Genomic DNA, 18,874 nt, shown 5'->3' with positions numbered 1-18,874 from the left:
CAGAGTAATTGCTAATTATAACATTCACCACACGTTTGTTGATACAAGAAGTTCAGTGAATATTATATTCAAAAAGGCATTTGATCAACTTCAGATCGATCGGAACAAACTTCAACCCATGACAACTCCACTATACGGCTTCACAGGTAATGAGTTGTTGCCAATCGAATAGGTTTGGCTAGCCATATCGCTTGGAGAAGAGTCACTCGTGAGGACAAAGATGATAAATTTCATTGTAGTGGATGCTCCGTCCGCTTATAATGTTATATTGGGTAGATCAACGTTGAACGAGTTTCAAACGGTCGTCTCCATATTCTGCCAAGAGATCAAGTTTCCTATGGATAACTCGGTCAGTGAAGTTAAGGGCGACCAGCTTGCACTCGTCATTGCTATATGGAAATAGTGAAGACTAAGTCACGAGCAGCTCGAAAGGCCCAATGGCTAGAGGTCAAACAATTCTGGAGAAGTCTCCCACATTGGTCTATAAAGAAAAAGAGGAGGTTCAAGTGCACCCCAGTCAATCGGAGACCACTACCTTTATTGCGGTTGATCTGAGCACAGAAAAGAAGACCAAACTGGTTGTATGTATAAGGTAAAATCATGATGTATTTGCGTGGGCAACTCATGAGCTCTCAAGTATCTCGACCACAATAGCACAACATGAATTACACGTCCGACCAGACGCCGGGCCAGTCAAGCAGAAGAAAAGGAATTTTAGCTTGGAACAAAATTAGATTATCCAAGCGGAGGTGGAGAAGCTGCTGGAGGTCGGGCACATCCACAAAATACAGTTCTCAAGTTGGCTCGCTAATGTGGTGTTGGTCTCCAAGACGAGTAAAAAGTGACGGGTCTACATCGACTTTAGAGAATGAATAAGGCATGCCTGAAGGACTACTGTCCTTTGTCGTGCATCGATTAGATGGTTGACTCTACGGCGGGCTACGAGCTAATATACATGCTAGACGCATATCAAGGATACCATCAGGTCTCGCTAGACAAGGAAGATCAAGAGAAGGTCAGCTTCATCACAGCAAGTAGAACCTTCTATTACAACATCATGCCATTTGGACTGAAAAACGCTAGAGCCACCTACCAAAGATTGATAAACAAGGTGTTCTGTCGGTAGATTGCCTGAAATATGGAGGTATATGTCGACAACATATTGATAAAATCCCTCCGAACTACTAATTTGTGTGCATATATAGAAGAGATTTGCCAGATCTTGAGGAAGTACGGAGTCAAAATCAACCCTAACAAGTGATTGTTCGGAGCAAGGAGCGGATGATTCCTCTGTTCTATTGTAACCGAGCGGGAAATCAAAGCAAATCCGAGTAAAGTGAAGGTACTCTAACACATATCGCCTCCACGTAATCTGTAGGAAGCTCAGCCCCTGACCGGACAAATTATAACTTTGTCAAGATTCATCTCTAAGTCATCCGATCGGAGCTAGTCATTCTTTAAAATTCTATGCTGAGCTACCAAGTTTCAATGGGATGTTGAATGCGATAAGGCACTGGAGGAACTCAAGAATTATTCATCTTCTTTACCTATACTTGCAAAACCCATCACAGACGAGCCGCTCTAGATATACTTGTCTTCCACAGAGCGAGCGGCCGGATTGGCGTTGGCGTAACATAACGGCAATGAACAACAACCAGTGTACTTCTTAAGCCATTTATTGAAAGATACTGAATGTCGCTGATATGTTAAACCGCTAGCGTATGGTTATCATCAAGTAATAAAATTTATAAATGTCGATCCCATGAGGACTGAGGATTAAGTGCTAGTCGATTCTATACTTCGAGTTTGACTAGACAAGATTGATAAGTGTTTGTCTGGAGATTTTCAACTAATACTGTAAAGTAAAAGGAAGATTATCAAGGAAGTCTTTAATTCAGAAAATGTTCTTGGTCATTGGTTTCGTTGTAATGGTGGATGTTATGCTATGAATTCGCCCTTCCCTAGTTGTCTACTTATATGTTTGCAGGACAGTCTAATTCACTACTGAATCCCACCCCAAGACGGTGTATCAGAGTACTCTCCCTGCCAGTAATCAGATATGTCATCAAGTGAAGAAGTAACTTAGAGAATTCGGGGTTTCAGTAGAGTATCTCCTGTCACTAGGTCTCCCCCGGGTATACGTCTTTAGATTACATAGGTCACTTGCGTAGCATATGATTAAGGAAAGCCCATTAGGTCAAGTAAAAGACTAATTCATATATAGAATTATTCTCCCCTAGGAGGTTATGACTCATATAGAAGGATAGTTACTTTAGATACTCAACTTTGAAACAAGCACCTTAAAACCATGCTGAGCTATATCAGATCACACACACTCAAACGAGACAACAATTTATGCATCTATTTAATGAAAGTTCAGGTTCATACTCAACTCTAGATACACATCAATGTATCTAGTACAGAATTCAGATCTATGCATACAGAAATGCAATCTAGATATACAAATTCAAATCCATAAAGGTAGTCTTCTTACAAGCATTTCATGAAATAGGACAAGTACATACAAGCTTCATCAAACTAAGGAGTCGACAATTCAATAGAGTTTATAACATCCACACATTGTAATTTCTACCTACGTCCTAAAATAGTGAAGATCTACTCCATAATAGATAGAAATACAATCTAAAGACTCAAATACATAAAAATTTCCAAATCCCTAAAGAAAGGGAGTAAAAACTTAACCTTGATGTCGAGTGGAGCCTTTTGATGTAGATCTTGGAATTCCGATAAGGATGGAGTAGCATAATGGCTTCAGATCATCTAGATGATGACTCTAGATGCAGGTATCTAACCTAGATGGTCTCCTCCTGTCCACCAAGCTTCTCCCTTTGAAAGGGGATGAAGTGCCTCTTAAATAGAAGTGAGGCTCGGGGTGGCCGTGCCTCTTGGCATGGCCAAACTGTCTCTTGGCTACCTAGCCGTGCCTAGAGGCACGGCCAGAGCCAAGTTGGCTCTAGCTCAAATAGCTTGGTCGTGCCAAAAGGCATGGCCATCTCCTCTGGGTCGTGCCTCAAGGCATGACCAGGTCAAATTTGGTTCCATAATGGTTGTTGCTCACTCCCTTGCCTTGGGCACTCCATTCCTCAGTTTTTCTCTCCACAGGTAGACAAAGTTAGGTCCCGGTCTTCATCAAATGATCTTTCTTTGTGCCTTTAGATTCCTTTTTCACTCGAGACTGCTCCTGAAAATGAAAATAGACTCTGAGCAGATCTCTAAATGCAAGATAATAATTATACTGAAATTAATATGATATAGGGTGCAAAAGCATAAATCATAGTTAATGAATGCATGAAGATGTGTATTAAACCCTACAAAATAACATATATAATCTATGTACATCAGTCACTATACCTGTCTTGAAAAGCTGGAATACAGACTAGTCCTGGTCGCTCAGAGGTTATGCCCTTATTTTCTTTCATATCTTATAATTATGTTAACTGACAACATGTTAGGGAGAGTCCTCCTCAACCCAGAGGTGTTTGAGCGGCTAATCAAGTGGACTATGGAGCTGAGTGAATTTGATATACAGTACCAGCCCAGATCTGTGATCAATGTGCAAGCCTTAGCTGATTTTGTGACCAAAATATAGAGTGTCGAGCTAGAGGCAACTTGAAAAGTATATATGGTTGGGTCGTCCATTAGACACAACAGCAAAGTAGGAATACTTTTAATATCTCCACGAGAAGATAGATGCAACTATCCATTTAGCTGGACTACCAAGCCACAAATAATGAGGCAAAATATGAAACTCTGATCGTTGGTCTGTAAGCAACCAGGTATATGGGAGCCACATGGGTACTTATGCACTTAGATTCCTAACTAACGGCCCAACAATTTTCAGGTACTTTTGAAATAAATTATGTTAGACTAAAATTATATGTCGAAGCTTTTGAAAAGTTAAAGGTAGAATTCCAAGAGGCAATTATGCAAAAGATCCCCCAGACCGACAACCAATATGCGGATGAGTTGACCAAACTAGCGAGCTCTTTAAGCCCTATAGTGCTAAATAAGCCGATCGAGCAGGTGATGTTAGTTGCTCATATCGAGAGAGTGGCTGAAGTAAGAGCACTAAGTGACTGGAGGGCACCTTTGATTAAGTTCCTCCGATCGAGCAATCCGTCCGCCGATCAGGAGCAAGCTCGGTTAATAAAAAAGAGGATCAGGTGATTCACATTAATAGGAGACTACTTATACAAGAGAGCTTTCTCGAGGTCATTGCTCAAATGCATCGGATTGGAAGACGTTCAGTACATCTTACAAGAAGTACACTAAGGTTCTTGTGATAATCATCCGGGCAGTCGTTCGCTGGCTCGAAAAATCTTATTGGCTGAATATTTTTGGCCTACCTTATAAGCATATGCCGCTCGGACAGTAACTACTTGTTTATCGTGTCAAAGATACCAGAGCATACTACACCGACCTACTGAAGAGTTGAAGACATCTATTGTCTCTTGCCCGTTGGATCAGTGGGACATGAATATTATTGGATCTTTCCCCATGGCGATCGATTAGAGGAAATTTCTTCTCGTGACTGTGGACTACTTCTCTAAATGGTTGGAGGCCGAACCACTAGTTAAGATAACCGAGCAGATAGTTATCAAATTCTTATGACAAAAAATCATGTGTTAGTTCGGCGTTCCTCACAAGCTCATCTTTGACAATGGAAGACAATTTGTCAATTTCAATGACGAAGGCTATAAGAATGGTGTGCCAACTATAACATTTTACAGGTTTTCACTTTAGTGGACTATCCCTAGAGTAATGGACAAGCGGAGGTCACCAATGGAGAAATTATCAGAGGACTCAGAACATGGCTCGACCACATTGGAGGAAGCTGGGTTGATGAATTGCCGAGCATTCTATGGGCCTATCGCACCACACCTCGAGAAGCTATTGGTATAATCATATTCCACTTGGTGTACGAGGGAGAAGTAGTAGTGTCAGTCGAAATAGGCATGAAATCCGATTGGAGATAGTTATACGACGAAAAATCCCGAGCAACATCTTAAATTAGACTTAATAGATGAAATTAAAAATAAAGTAATCATTCAACTGATGGCGTACCAACAAAGGATGAAGCAGGACTATGACAGAAGAGTGATTCCCAGATCATTTTAGGTCGATGACTTAGTCTGGAAAAGAGCTAAGCTGGTCGACAATGTCAGCAAACTAGAGGCCCATTGGGGAGAACCATACAAAATGATCCAGAAGATCAGTTTAGGATCTTATTATCTACAGGATGAAATTGGAGGAATTTGGACCAACCTTAGAGTACAAACCATCTACAACACTATCGAGTTGAGTAGTAAGTTTGTAATGAAATTTATGTACATTGTAAAAATATTTATTCTATGAATGCAGGAAAACTTAAACGAAAAATTACTAAGTGTCAAAGATTCTTACATCGTTCGGTCGAGTTATAAATGAGCTAAGCTCTCATGCCTCCAGACTCTTGAACCATTCAGCCAAGCTATAAGCAAGCAAAGCCTTGGGGCCTAAGTGTCCCAGACTCTCGCGTCGTTCAACTGAGTTATAAGGGAGCTTACTCTCGCGTGAAGCTTCCAGACTCTCATGCCGTTCGACCGAGTTATAAGTGAGCAAACTCCTCACACCTCAGTATCAAAGACTCTCGTGTCGTTCGACCGATTTATAAGTGAGCTAAGTTCTCACACTTCCAGATTCTCGTGTCGTTCGGCTGAGTCATAAGCGAGCAAAGCCCTCGTGCCTAAGTGTCAAAGACTTTCATCTCGTTTGACTGAGTTATAAGTGAGTTAAGATCTCATGCTTCTAGACTTTCATGTCATTCAACCAAGTTATAAGCAAGTCAAGCCTTCGCGCCTATGTGTCCTAGACTCTCGCATGTCTCAGACGAGTTATAAGTGAGTTAAGTTCTCACACTTCTAGACCTCGTGTCGTTTGACTGAGTTATAAGTAAGCAAAGCCCTCGCGACTAAGTGTCAAAGACTCGCATAGTTCGAACAAGTTATAAATGAGCATGCTCTCATGCCTCCAGACTCTTGAGTCGTTCGACCAAGTTATAAGCAAGCAAAGCCCTCACGCCTAAGTATCCTAGACTCTCACACTTCTTGGGTGAGTTATAAGTGAGCATGCTCTCACACTTCGAGACTCTTGAGCCGTTCAGCCAAATTATAAATAAGTAAAGCCCTCGCGCCAAGTATCTTAGAATATCGAGTTGTTTGACCTAGTTACAAGAGAACTTAGCTCTCGCGCTCCGTATTGGTCTCATGATAAGTAAATCGAAGGAGCTAAGTCTCGAAGATAAAAAGTAAAGGTTAGTGTGAACAAGAACTCTAAAATTCAGAACAGGCGTATGCCAAGTTAAACTAAGCAAATTTTTACAAGAAATATTCTGTTACTACAAAAGGATGTAGATAAAGGTAAAAGAAACTACACCAGATCGACTATGCTAGATCGACAATTACATCATTTGGGAGTGAATCCACGATCTTCTCTCTCTTGATGAACTGGGTCAGAACCTCAATGGAAAGATGGTCGCCCTCCTTTTGTTGTTGAACGGTCCCATCAATGTCGTAGCCGAACAGGAGAAGAGTCCGATCGGTCAACATCTAGTTAAAAGCCTTCGAGCAAAGGTACTCGACTCTGAAAGCCTCTAGTCAATTAGACTCCTCTTCCTTGAACTTAGAGAATTGGGCTTGGGAAGCCTCCAGCGCGGCTTTTGAAGCTAGCAGCTTGACATCTTTTTCAGCAATTTCTCGTTTATGCTCACCGAGCTAGAGTTCATGGACCGCCTGTTCGACCATATGACCGACCTGCTCTACAGCCAGGGTGGCTTCTGCATTCTCAAGTTTTTTGACCAAGATTTGTGCTTCTTTGTTCTTTATATCTAAGTCCTTGATGGCCCTAAGTTTCTTAGCGTTCGTAGAGTTGATCTTAACTTTAAAGTTATGAGCCTGCTTAGTCAGCCGATCGAGCTGGAGGGCCTGATCATGATTTTTATTTTTCTCCACTATCAGCGCCTGCTCGACCCTAGGAGCTTATCATAGGTCGTATCTAAGTCTTTCTTTAGTTGGGTCACCTCAGCAGTTAGTCGATCGACTAAGGCTTGCAAGGCACTTGTCTCCCAGATCGGGATTTGCAGCTATTTATTTTCATATTCCAAGTGGGCCAGTCTCTGACACATAGCTAGGCTTTCCATCCAGAACTACAAGTAAAAGAAATTAGTTATGGTCAACTGGGAGAAATGAATAAGAAACTCCAGATAAACTTATTGCTGTTGATTTATGGGTGAAACTGTCGGCAAACTCACCAGGTGGAATTGTGGCCACCCTAGCCCTAGCATCCGCTCAGGTTTAGGCCAAGAGACTATGTATTTGGATTTTATGCTTGGGTAAGCATAACTTGATGTTGTCCAGATAGCGCTAGTCGTTAGTTGGCAGTTTGATGATGGTCGTGATATACCTACGACCGCTCGGATCTGAGGGTTTTGAGATCGTCTTGCCCTTGGATTTGGATAGTGGGATGGAACGGATAATAGACGTAGGGGTCGCTGGGTCGGCCGATGGGGGCATCAAGTAAGACATTGGCTGCATTATAGTTGCCCCAACCAGCAACTCGGACAGTGAAGGAGTTTGATCGGATGACAGAGGAGTTGGTAGACCGACTGTCCTCTTAGGGACGACGAATGAGGAGCTCTCGCCCCATTCCAATGGAGGTTGAGGAGCCGACATGGCCACAGAGGTCTGCGGAATAGAGGCCTCCGAGCTAGAGGAAGCCTCCGACTGGAGCCTTTTTCGGTGTTGGCGCTAAATCAGTGGCTCACCAAAGGTGGCCAATTTCGAAGGAACCATTATGGGCGCCATAGAAGGGCGCTCGACGGCAGCTCACCAGTATTAGCTATGGCGTCGCTGGTCGCCATCTGGCTTCCTTCTGCTTCACCGGTCAGTTCTTCAGATGGCCCGACCAGCAATAGGCCAAGTCTTTCCAACTCGACCGCTCCCCTGACGTTGATTTCTGCATCAGTTAGTTTGCCCTTACCGCTGAGCAACGCCTTGAACATGACTTGGGTTAAAAAATAGAAAGAAATCAAGTAGATTCAAAAATGACAGAAGGAAAAATGGCTTACCAAAGGAGTCGAGCAACTAAGCTCGGATGGAACTTAGCCCAAACATGTACAGGACGCCTTCCAGTAATAACTTGTGTATATGGTATTTCTGATCGGCTAGGTGGGCGGCTGTTTGAAGGTAGGTCAACTCTCATTGGTATTGATATGGATGTGGTCCTTATGGCATGAGAGTAATTAGGGAATGAGTGAAGGACATTTTGGTCTTTGAGGAGGGGGGGTTTAGGTTTTAAGAGGGGAGAAAAGAGGAAGCCGGAGAGAGGTTTTTTTTGGGACTGCCGCCAGCCAAGGAGGGAGCTGCTCCTTGCGTACTTCGCCGGCGCCTGACGCAGCCACCGACGCTGCTTTTCTTCTCTCCCCTACCTCCTTTCAGCGCCAGCGCCGACGCTGATCGTCGACCGCCACATATCGCTGGTCTCCATCTCTTCTCCCCTCCACAGAGGGGTGGTTTTTGGTTGAGCATCGCCGTCAAGCATAGGAGGCACTTGGTGTTCTTCAGCCCGCGACCGCCGCGAAACAGCACCGACTTCTTCTCTACCGCGCTCCACAGCGCCGGCGACTCCTTCCTAGCGCTGAGTCCAGCGATCACCGCTGAGTTCAGCAGTCAACACCGCCGCCTATAGCGGCCGCCGCTGCCCCTTACAGCATCTCCGGCACCCAGCGTCTCAAGGGGTCCAGCACCGTCCCCTCCAGTGGCCGACACATCTGCCGACCGCTGCCTTAGCCTCCCGTAGCCATCGTCGTTACAGCCATTTCCGGCGAGCCTATAGCAGACTCCGGCACTCCCACAGTTGGCTCTGTTGGCTGTATAGTAGTTGTCTCCACTGCTTTTGGCATAGATCCGGCCCTCCGCGGTGTCTCCGGACTTCCGTCATGTTTTCCGGCCATCGAGCCGCGATGCTCTGCTATTTGTATTGTTGCTATGAGGGTGAGACATTTTATCAGCTGGTCTATGAGCAGTCAGTGTGTGTCGTGGCCCAACCTGCGAGCCGAGGATATGTTTTGACTTAGAGGCCTCTTTGTGGATACACTGCATACCGGATTCCCCCTCGCTGCTCCTAGATCCGGCTCCGTTGCTGACTCATATCCATCCATCCGACAGGGCCGCTACGACTCGATCAGTGGTCCGATCAGCTCATCCATCCATCCGAGGGCGCCCCCGTGGGCCAGGGTACGTCATTGCACTCGTTTATTGCTTATTTTATTATCATGTTATTATGTGGCTGCTTATGCATTTGGGGGATCCGCCTCGAGCACCGAGGTACCAGAGACTGGGGCAACCCGGTCACTAGCTGCAGGTACAGTTGCCCGGAGGACTTCAGACGACTCGGTCAACGCAGTGGACAGATCATCAACCGGGTCATGGGGGTGCGGTCAACCTTCCAGACACGTCATATCGGCAAGTCCGTTTTCTCAGCTTCCAGACAGGATCAGGTATTTTTCTAGCCTGGGGGATTTTGACAACTCCATTTACCAGCCGGTCGGGAAGGTGTTGGTGCAAGTTGCACCAGAATCAAACCTAAGTTTTGATGTTGTCAAAGGTTCAAGTTAAGTCTTGTTGTGATCTAACAAGTTGACTGAGTGTGCAGGCTATTTACTCAATTGAGAAAGACCTAGTTGGAGGCTAGGCAGGAAAAGTCTTAGAAGATCATGGAACCCAGGTAGAAAGACCAAGTGGGTCGAGAGGGCACGACACTTGATAGTGAGATCGAGAGGTCTGGAGGACCGAAGATCGAGAGAAAGTCCTAGCGAGCCGATCAAGGCTAAGTGAAAAGTCCAAACAGATATGGAGGATCAAAGTTTGGCAAGTAGATTGAGGTAAACAACTGGAGGAGCGATAGTGAGGTCGTGTTCCTGAAGGGAACAACCTAAGGTCGCTGATTCAACTGAAGAAACCGGGAAGGTTTTCAAGTTGAGATCAAGACAGTTGAACTGTCTATTATTTTACTCATACATTTTATATATTACTGTGCTAATCTCTATTTTGCAGGAATATACTGTTTAACTCTATTTTACAGGTTCAGCTTGATCGGTCGATCGAACTGGAGGATCGATCGACCGAACCAGACTAACTTAGAACAGACACAAGTTTAGACCAAACCAGAGTGAATCCGATCAAAACTTGATCGGTCGACCGAACCAAAGGATCGGTCGACCGAACCCTGACGATGTGGCATAGATTAGTTTGGTCAGAAGCAATGAAGGAAGCTAAGATGATCGGTCGACTGAACCAGCAGATCAGTCGATCGAACAATACCTCATCAATGCAGCATTAAGTGAGAATCTTGGCGAACAGGGAAACACTCTGTTTGATCGACCGAAAAAGGTGATCAGTTGACTAAACACTTTAATGACAGTAAATGCCGAAGATTGAATCAGTGTCAGATCTCAGCGAAGATGGAAGAGAGCTGGTTCGGTCGACTGAACCTGGGGATCGGTCGATCAAACGTCGACGACTCCTATAAAAGAGAGCTTGAGATCCAAGGTTGTTACACTGATTCTGATTGATTCGAAGTTCATCTCTGCACAAGCTACTCGTGCTACAAGTCTTCAACACATCTTCAAACAAGCTACTCTATCCGGCCGACCGAGTTTTATCTTCTACTCCTGTCGGTATAATTATTTAAAGCTTACATTGTATTTGATTTAAAAGAAGATAGTAGTCTGTTACTATCTTCTATTTGCATTTGTACGATCTATTTCTTTCTGAGGATTTTGAAAAGAAGGATTTTAGTGGATTGCCCATCGGTATAGTCAAGGATCGCGGGTCTTGGAGTAGGAGTCAACCTAGACTTCGAACCAAGTAACCGAACTAAGTCTTTTACTTTTCGCTGCATATTCTGATCATCTTTAAAATACGAAAAGAAAAGTTTTTTTAAAGTACGATATTCACCCCCCCTCTATTACACTCATTCAATCCTATAATTGGTATTAGAGCCCTGTAGCTCTGAAAGTACTTAATCATTTTTCGAGCACCTTTAAAAAAGTATCTTTCCCCTTATTTTTTAATTTTTTTTCCAACACTACTAATCCCAAGACGAGAGTCTTGGAAATTTGCTTGTTTTATTTTTTGATACAAGGATGTCGAACTCTTACCAAGAAGGGTACAGCACCGTCCAACCTCTACTATTTAAAGGAGAGAACTTCAGCTATTGGAAGAACAGAATGGAATGTTATCTAAAGTCCGACATCGAGCTTTGGTTCACAATACTAAAAGGTTACACACCTCCAACGAAAGATAGAGTGCCACTAGAACCAGAAGACTGGACTCTCCCAATGATCAAGAAGGCACAACTAAACTACAAGATGATCAACGCCATTCAGTGTGGGCTCGCAATGGAGGAGTTGAACCGAGTCGACCCCTACGACAACGCTAAAGAATTGTGGGGATGCCTGGTAAAGCTACACGAAGGGACCGATGAGTCCAAGGTAAATAAAAGAGGCATACTTCTTGTTGGTGTGGGAAGCATCCGACGATCAAACCTGTGTTTTGATTATGTCAAAGGGTCTAAAGTTAAGTTGTTTTGTTATCTAATGAGTTTGATTGAGATTGTAAGAAATTCCTAAGTGTACTTTGGCAAAAGTCCTAGCTGCGGTTAGGAAGGTGGAAAACCCTAGGGAGTGGTAACCCTAGGTGAGGAAAAGTCCTAGCTGCGGTTAGGGAAAGGGAAACCCCTAGGAGGCGGTAACCCTAGGTCCTAGGGGGTGGTAACCCTAGGTGGAAAGTCTTGGTAGGTCGAGAGCTTCGGACAAAATCCTAGGGGGTGGTAACCCTAGGTTTAAATCTTGGTGCCGCGAACCGGATGAAAGACTGGACGGGTCATGGAGCGAATGTTCAGCAGAAAGTCCTGAAACCTCGAGCGCTGAACAAAAGTCTGGTCGGTCTGGAGGACCGGTCTGGCAACAGGTAAATTCTCCTGAGTGGAGTAGGTGAGGATGTGTTCTTCGGTGAGGGAATAGTAGGCATCAGTTCGACCTAGGATTTCCGGACGGGAAATCCGAAGTCAGAACTGGACAGTCCGGAGACTGTCAAATACTTTATTTATCATGTTTATATTGTGGTAACTTTGTTTTACAGGGTATGATTAGTTTTTGGGACTAACGTATTTTGCAAGAAGTGAATTGGACACATTTACCTTGGATGAACAGTACCCGATGCGCCCTCCATGGAGCTTGGAGGTGCCTCGGGGTCACTTGTAGAGACGACCTCGTAGCAAGGCGCGAGGGCGCCTCCATGGAGCTTGGAGGCGCCCTAGACACTAGCGTGAGGGCGCCCTCCATGCAGGTTGGAGGTGCCCTCAGGCGGATAAGCAACGACTAGTTCGGAGCTCATCCATGCTACAATTTCGACGGGATTGAGGGCACCCTCCATGGTGTTGGAGGCGCCCTCCACGGGCTACTTAAGCCTAGTTCAAGCGGGAGCCAAAGAACAACGAAAACTGGCAATCCTTCTTCCGTGTGCTGCTCAAAGATAGATTCTACAAAGTTGTAACTTGACACCGACAACCTGAAGTTTCAAACTCTCTATTTTTCATTGTTGGTATAATTTCCATTTTTTTTTTATATTGTAAATCAAAATTGTATATTTCCGAACTTATAGTGATTGCCCAAAGTAAACGCTCAACGAGCGTGGGCCTTGGAGTAAGAGTCACCCAGGCTCCGAACCAAGTAAAACCCTTGGTGTTCGTGTGTTTGCAATTGTTTTATTAATTTCGCTGTATATTTTACTCGATAGTTTTCCAAAACGTAAGTGAAAGTCACGAGCGCTATTCACCCCTAGTGCTTTCGATCCTACACTTCTAAATAATTTATTTAATATTAAAATGCTCCCTGGAGAGACGACTTCGCAACTACACACTCGATTAAAGGACATCCTCAACGATCTCCATCTGATCGGACATAACTTGGAGAACCACGATACAATAAGGTACACACTAAATACCTTTCTGTGAAATACTTTGTGGGCATCAATGGTAGATGCTTATAAAGTTTCTAAGGATCTTTCAATACTTAAACTAGATGAGTTATTCTGCGAATTAGAATTACACGAATAATCTAATGTGAGCCAAGTCGAGAAAGGAGTCACTTTGTATGCAGGTCCAAGCAAGGAAATCAAATCAAGAACAAAGATCGAATCAGAAAGTGAGTCAGATTCTGATTTAGCAAATGAAGAAGAACTGGTCAACATGGTCTGGAGATTGCTAATAAAGAAGAAAGTCAAAAGAAGCATCAAAAGGACACCGATCAACCAAGCGCAAAACAAATCAGAAATTATTTGTTACGGATGCAACAAGAAAGGACATTTCAAAAACAAATGCCCAAACCGGAAGGAAGAAAGGCACAAGTCAATAAGAAAGAAGAAAGCCCTCAAAGTGACGTGGGACGAGACATCCTCCGATGAATCTGATATGGAAAAACCAAAGTACTCGAGCCATCTTGCATTTATGGCAATAAATGAAGACTCCGAATTCGAGGAAGAATACGAGTCCGAAACCAACACCGAATCCGAGATCGACGTCGAGTCTGAGAGAAGCCACGGATCCGCATCCGTCTCTGAAGGTCCAAATATGGTAATGATTTATTCAAAGTCAAATTTGCTTAAAGTAGTTAAATGTTTATTTAAAAAATTATCAAAATTTGAAAAATAAAATAATTTGTTACTTAAGGAATAGACCACCTTAAGAAGCAAGTTAACTTGAGTGACTTGACTAACTAAGTTCAAGTCAGAACTTCAACTCAAGTTGCAAAACTTGAGGAAGAAAACTCCAACTTGAAAGGTCAAATTGAGTGACTCAAGAAAATGTTGGAAAAGTTTGAATTAGGATCTAAGTGTCTAAACATGGTACTTGGATTACAACGAGTTGTATACAACAAATCAGGACTTGACTATAAACCAAATCAAACAAACAAACCATATTTGTCATTAATTAGTCAAAATGTTAAAAGTCAAGTCCAAGCATGGGTTCAATTAAAATATTTAATCAACCAACTAAACCAAATCTCTATTTGATCCCTAAGAGTTAGATTCACTACTTAGATAGACCATATCTAAGCTATGATGGGGAGCAATTAGAAAAATGGTTCAACCAACTTAATTAATCTACTATGCATGATTAGGAGTAGGTTTAGTTTTTTTACCTAGTTTAGAACGGTTAATTAAAAAAGTTTACCAAACCCTATAACATAGTACTGGAATGGATTGGGATGATAGCACGTCAAGGAAGCTTTGTCGAAGGCAACTCTAGGCTGAATCTTGTGTATTCTATCGGGTGCACTAAACTTAGTGGATCTGACCGAAGCTATCCTGGTCAAACATGGGCTAGTTAGATCAAAACCTAGTATTAAGTTTTTTGGGCAGGACTGTTTTGGAAAGTATTCAGCAAGTAGTCCACCGTTGATACACAAGAAGGTCATATGCCTCGGCACTGAACTAAAAACTTATCCTTAGGAAACCTTCTTGATTAACCCAAAGCTAAGTTTGAATCTAACATGCGTTCAATAACCATTTTCAAATTAAAATTAAAATTTAACTTTAATTAAAATAGTTATAATAAAATTTAAATAAAATAATAACTCGATATTAAAATTATTTTAAAACTTAATTATTTTTTTTTAAAAAACTTAATTAAAATTATCTTAAAACTTAATTAAATCATTAAATTATTTTAAAACTTAATTAAATTATTTTAAAACTTAATTAAACTTATTTTAAAAACTTAATTAAAATTATTTTAAAACTTAATTAAATTATTAAAACTTAATTAAATTATTTTAAAACTTAATTAAACTTATTTTAAAACTTAATTAAAATTATTAAATTATTTTAAACTTAATTAAAATTATTAAATTATTTTAAAACTTAATTAAACTTATTTTTAAACTTAATTAAAATTATTAAATTATTTTAAACTTAATTAAAATTATCTTAAAACTTAATTAGATTATTAAATTATTTTAAAACTTAATTACTTATTTTAAAAACTTAATTAAATTATTTTTAAACTTAAAAGAATAATGAAATATCTAAAAGGAACCATTAATGTAGGAATGTGGTACCCTAGATCTTTACATTTTGATCTAGTTGGCTATTTTGATTCAGATTATGCCGGATGTAAGTTAGATAGAAAAAGTATAAGTGGAGGATGTCGATTGCTAGGACCTTCTTTAGTTAGTTGGTTTAGTAGAAAGTAACATTATGTTGCCTTATCTACTACTGAAGCCAAATACATAATAATGGGTGAATGCATAGCTCAATTGCTATGGATGTCATATACCGTAAAAAAAATTTAATCTAGATTATAAAAATGTAAAAACTTATATTGATAACATAAGTTCTATAAATCTAACTAAAAATCCAATCCATCACTCTAGAACTAAACACATAGAAGTTAAACATCATTTCGTTAGGGATCATGTCTCTAAAGGAAATATTGAACTGAACTATATTGACTCAAAATCTAATCTAGCCGACTTATTTATAAAACCTTTACCTGAAGCTGAATTTAGTAACTTAAGAAGACATTTAGGAATGTATTTTATAGAATAGTTTTTTTAACATGTTTTTGAAAATATTACTTGGTAGTTTTTCAAAATTATTTTTGTAAAATTTCCCCTTTCAAAATTTTTGTTTTCAAAATTATTTCAAAATATTTTAATTTTTCTGGAGTAGTTTAGGTCTTTCCCGTAGAATTACATGATCCTATAGTTTTAACAGCCAACATCTCACAAGCACAGTAGGATCCCTTGCTTGTAAAACTTAGAATGAGTGGGATTCTTAGAACTTAGCCTAAGATTTCAGATGTTTATGTCAGTGCATCACTATAAATCTAGGCTTTAAACAACATACATTGATCAATTTGAGTTTTCTAGCTAGTAACAACCTAGTTAGTCACAAATGCTTAAATTAACTAACTCGAGTCAATAGCTACTATCTTGTGGTAGTTAACTTTGTACAGAGGTTGGACATTTCACCATAAGGACATTTTTTTTAGTTTTTAATCCATGCTTGGACTTTTAGGAAATTATCGATTTTAGGGGGAGCTTCACACTAAATTTTCAAAACCCTTTCCTTTTCTTTTAAAATATTTTGAAAATTATTTACTTCTAAATTTTTCAAAATTTTATCTATAGTTTTCAAATTATTTCCTTTCCATTTTTTTTTCAAAATTATTCCTTAGTAATTTTTCAATATAATTTCTCAAAACTTTCCCTATACTATCATTTTTCATAATTTCTCCCTAACAATTATTTTCCAATCTTTTATCTTTTCTAAACATTTTTATTTATTTTACAATTTTCAATAGTACTTTAAATTTTAATCTTGCTGAAATTTTTTCAAAATTTACACTTTCCTACACCTTGCATATTTTTAACCACTTCTTTAGAGGTTTACTGTACGAATTTTTTTTTTCTTTCTTTCAAGTCTTACCTTTACTTAATATTTTCAAATACTCACAATTGTTCTTTATTTTGAAAACTTTACTTTGCTAAAATTTCAAATATATATATTTTTAAAAAAATTCTCTTATTTTTTTGCCTTTAAAAGTTTTTCAAAATAAAGCTTTACTTATGTGTGATTGTTTCTCCTATTTTTGATGTGTGTCAAAGGGGGAGAGATAATGAATTAAGGGGGAGATGTTTAACTCAGGGGGAGAGTTAAAATGTTTGTTTATTTATTTTTGTACTTTTAAACTTAACTTTGAACCTTAGTTGCCAAACATAAAAAAGGGGGAGATTGTTGGTGCAAGTTGCACCAGAATCAAACTTAAGTTTTGATGTTGTTAAAGGCTCAAGTTAAGTCTTGTTGTGATCTAACAAGTTGACTAAGTGTGTAGCTTATTTACTCAACCGAGAAAGACCTAGTTGGAGGCTAGGCAGGAAAAGTCTTAGCAGATCGTGAAACCTAGGTGGAAATACCAAGTGGGTTGAGAGGACCCGACACTTGGCAGTGAGATCGAGACGTCTGGAGGACTAAAGATCGAGAGAAAGTCCTGGCGAGCCGATCAAGGCTAAGTGAAAAGTCCAAACAGATCTGGAGGATCAAAGTTTGATAGGTAGGTTGAGGTAAACAATTGGAGGAGCGATAGTGAGGTCGTGTTCCTGAAGGAAACAACCTAAGGTCGCTGATCCAACTGAAGAAACCGGGAAGGTTTCCAAGTTGAGATCAAGACAGTTTAACTGTCTATTATTTTTACTTATGCATTTTATATATTACTGTACTAATCTCTGTTTTGCAGGAATATACTGTTTAACTCTGTTTTGTAGGTTTGGCTTGATCGGTCGACCGAACAGGAGGATCGGTCGACGGAACCAGACTAACTCAAAACAGACACAAGTTCAGACCAAACCAGAGCGAATCCGATCAAAGCTTGATTGGTCAACCAAACCCTGATGATGTGGCACAGATCAGTTCGGTCAGAAGCAGAGAAGGAACCTAAGCTGATCGGTTGACAGAACTAGCAGATCTGTCGACCAAATAATACCTCATCAATGCAGCATTAAGTGAGAATCTTAGCGAACAGGGAAACACTTTGTTCGGTCGACCGAAAAAGGTGATCAGTCAACCGAACACTTTAATGACAATAAATGCTGAAGATCGAATAAGTGTCAAATCTCAGCGAAGATGAAAGGGAGTTGGTTTGGTCGACCGAACCTGGGGATCGGTTGATTGAACGTCGGTGACTCCTATAAAAGAGTGCTCGAGGTCCGAGGCTATTACACTGATCCTGATCGATTCGAAGTTCATCTCTGCACAAGCTACTCGTGCTACAAGTCTTCTACACATCTTCAAGCAAGCTACTCCATCCGGTCGACCGAGCTTCATCTTCTACTCCTGTCGGTTTAATTATTTAAAGCTTGCATTGAATTTGATTTAAAAGAAGATAGTAGTCTGTTACTATCTTCTATTTGCATTTGTACGATCTGCTTCTTTTTGAAAATTTCGGAAAGAATGAGTTTAGTGGATTGTCCATCGGTGCGGTCAAGGATCACGGGCCTTAGAGTAGGAGTCGACCTAGGCTTCAAACCAAGTAAACGAACTATGTCTTTTACTTTCCGCTGCATATTCTGATCATTTTTAAGATATGATATTCCCCCCCCCCCCCCCCCCCCCCCCCCCCCCCCCCTCTGTTGCACACTCGTTCGATCCTACAAAAGGTGGGTCGATCGGGAAGTCAGAGACATAGACGTAATGGAACTTCACTTCCAACCCTTATTAGACGTGAGCATTTTTTTAAAATAGACGACACCCATTCGGACTTGAAAGACGGCTAGACAATTTTAGATAATAAGAATAGTAGAAAATATGGGGTTAAAGAGGAATATCGTACAGGTGGAATAGTACTATAACCCCACACAGTAATCTAAAGGAGTTAGATATCAACTGTTGAAAATGAATGTGAAAATATCTACAGACTTTGGAAAAATGGGGATGGATGCGAAAGTGCAGACCGACATATAGTTGGTCTTTAAAGAAAGGAAGAAAACTGTTGAGGGGCATATGAGGGCAAGCATAGGCGGAAGGGATTGTGATTTGGTGATCGACAGTAATGTGATAGGTCAGTTTCATCTGGTCTACCTCGTCACCATTAAAATCTGACTCGGTAGAAGTATATCACAATTCGGGAATAGCCAGAGGGTGAAAAAGGAGAGTGTGCCATGGAAAGAAGATGAAAATCAAAAATTGAGAGAAGAAAAAAGAGAGGACTTATGGGAAAAAGATCGCCGGCGATGAGTAGAGAATAAGAAGCGAGA

The sequence above is a fragment of the Zingiber officinale genome, chromosome 1A (genome assembly GCF_018446385.1).
Source record: "Zingiber officinale cultivar Zhangliang chromosome 1A, Zo_v1.1, whole genome shotgun sequence".
Lineage (NCBI taxonomy): Eukaryota > Viridiplantae > Streptophyta > Magnoliopsida > Zingiberales > Zingiberaceae > Zingiber > Zingiber officinale.
Note: the sequence above shows the minus strand (reverse complement) of the source record.